Raw genomic sequence first — 2,970 nt, 5'->3', positions numbered from 1 at the left:
TCAGAACAGTTTATATATTTTAAAAGTATTTATATACCCAAAAGTAATGTAGACAATTAAATTGGGAGAGGCTTGTAAGAGAACAACAAAGTGTGAGACTGAATGCTTTGCTTGACGTTTGTAATTCTTGTATCAACTTACCATAGTAAGAGCCAAGATCTTAGGCTCTACTAAATACAAAACAAACAAACGAACAAAAACACTTTATATATTTATGTTCATTTAAGAAAATATTAATAGTGATTAGTAGTAGTGATTAGTAGATTAAAATATTAGTAGTGATGTATTATTTTGAAATATACAGTTAATACATTTGGAGTTATTTAAAATTTATGATGAGAAAAACGTTTGTATTTTCAGTATTGCCGTAGACAAGCATTTACATAAGATTATTAAATTGATTGTTGTTTTGTGTCAAACAACTTTTATAATACTCACTTTTATTGTTATAATATTTTATAAATTTTAAAGAATATGATAAAAAAGATATTGTAGGTATTGAAAGAGGGGTCTCTAGGAGGAGTTGGGGTTCAAAAGGAAAACAAGAATGTGATTTAATTCTATTTACTTAAAATATGTTTTTAAATGTTAACAAATTCAGATAAATTGAAATCATGTAACTTTTCTAATCATATTGCAATAAAACTTTAAAAAAAGGAAGTCAAAACTGAAAAGACAAGAACACAGAAAAGAAACTCCTACAATTGAAAAAAAATGTGATCAGTAAGTTATCATTGATAACTATAAGTAGAGAGAGGAGAGGAAAGAAGCAACGGTCATGGAGACCAATGAATGTGAGTCATGCCATTTAGGGAACAGAGAGAATAAAGAGGGGGAAATAAATGTGTTGTAGCAAATACTCGTGGTACTGGTAACAGTCATACAGAAAACCCAACAGCAATAACAAAAAATTAACATTTTGTTATTGGAGACTTAGAGTGGGAAGACAACCTGAAAAATATCCTAAAAACTGGAGTCTCGCATCCCTCCAAATTTATAAATACACAAATACATGGTTCAAGAGGCTGAGGGAAGCACGTGGCTATGCTCAAAGAACCCAGAAATCTCAGGCATCAGCACATCTGAATGCTAAGACCAAAGGAAGACCCCGGAAGGTCACCATGAGACAGGAAACAGATGACATGCTGCCTCTCTGGAAGCACCAACCTATGCATCATCCCAGGGCTGAGGAGAAGAAAGTGGCACACTTCAAGTTCTAAAGGAAAAAGAGGCAGATGCTGATGAATTCTAAACCTTATCAAATGCCTTTTGGGGCTGTTTAAGAGGTGGGTCAGCATTAAGAGCACTTGCTGCTCTTGCAGAGAGACCCATATGACCATGAGAGGATTCATCTGATAAATATCTATTGATAGGTATCTATCATATACATACATATGTGTGTGTATACACACACACACACACATCAGATACCTATATGTGACAGATCTATATTATCTAATAGACATATATCTGATAGATATATCGTCTAATAGATATGCACCTGATAGGTATATATCTGCTCCATATCTACCTAGTAGATAATCTATCTGAGAGGGCAGATGTCTGCATCAAGTGTCTTTCTCAGTCACTCTGACCTTACCTTTGGAGTCTGTCACTGAACACAGCCCTTACAGATCAACCAGGCTGGCTGGTCAACAAGCTATGGGGACCTTCCTGTCTCTATCTGCCCTATGTGGGGCTAAAAATATGCATACCACACCCAGTCCTGACACTTGTACATCAGGGACTCTTTTGCTTAAAGAAAAAATGTAAATAATATACCTTTGGTATGTATAAGCATGCGTGTTAGTAGTGATTTTAGAAAAAAATAAACCCCAAACAAAAAAAAAAAAAAAACAGGCACAAACCAGAAAACCAATAACATCCCCAACTCCCCCACCCCCCAAAAAACCCAACACTCGTGCGCTGACACGCTCAGACCAGGGTGAGTCATAAAGAGAGTAAGGTGTAAGCATACTAAAACATCCCTAGGGCTTTAATTTCTCCATGAAGTGTAAACCCTAGCACCTTTATTTTCTACGTCAGAGTTGATTTTTATAAAAGATGCTCCAGGCATCCAAATAAAAATAGTTAGAACTGATGTGTAAAATATAACATTTTGTTTTGCAAAAAAAGAAGAATTGTCTGCCAGATGGAGCAGAGAAGCAACACGACAGGCTGATTTCCTCACTCACCTTTCTCTCCACTCCTACTTCAGCTCCCACTTGGTAGGCAGCATGTGAGTATTTGGCAGGAAGCTGACGCCCACCATGCTTCCTTCCTACACCAGCCAATGCCATCTGTGTGCCACAGCGGTGTCGGCATCTTCGACATGGGCTTGGGAGAGACAACTCTGCGAATGCTTTACACAGTTCACCTTGGCTTTTTCAAAAACAAGAAGAATGTTTGTCTTAGTTAGGGTTTTACTGCTGTGAACAGACACCATGACCAAAGCAACTCTTAATAGGACAACATTTATTTGGGGCTGGCTTACAGGTTCAGAGGTTCAGTCCATTATCATCAAGGCGGGAGAATGGCAGCATCCAGGCAGGCATGGTGCAGGAGGAGCTGAGAGTTCTACATCTTCATCTGAAGGCTGCTAGCAGAATACCGACTTCCAGGCAGCTAGGATGAGGGTTTCAAAGCCCACACTCACAGTGACACACCTACTCCAACACAGCCATACCTTCTAACAGTGCCACTCCCTGGGCTGAGCATTTACAAACCACCACAGTGTTGTATACGCATGCATTTGAACACACAGGCTTTCCTTATGCCTGTCTCCTCAGCACCCGCCCATGCTCACCACTGTACTTTCCTAATCCTGTGGTTTTGCCTTTTGTACAACGTCAGGTAAATAAAATCCTATAGAACATTCCCCAGTCAGCTCTAAATTCACCTATGGAGTTGTGCATATCTGTAAGCCTATCTTCTTAACTTTTGAGTGGAATTGTTTTATTCTCTCTCTCT

The sequence above is a fragment of the Mastomys coucha genome, unplaced genomic scaffold (assembly GCF_008632895.1).
Source record: "Mastomys coucha isolate ucsf_1 unplaced genomic scaffold, UCSF_Mcou_1 pScaffold7, whole genome shotgun sequence".
Classification (NCBI taxonomy): domain Eukaryota; kingdom Metazoa; phylum Chordata; class Mammalia; order Rodentia; family Muridae; genus Mastomys; species Mastomys coucha.
This window is presented reverse-complemented; position numbering follows the sequence as displayed.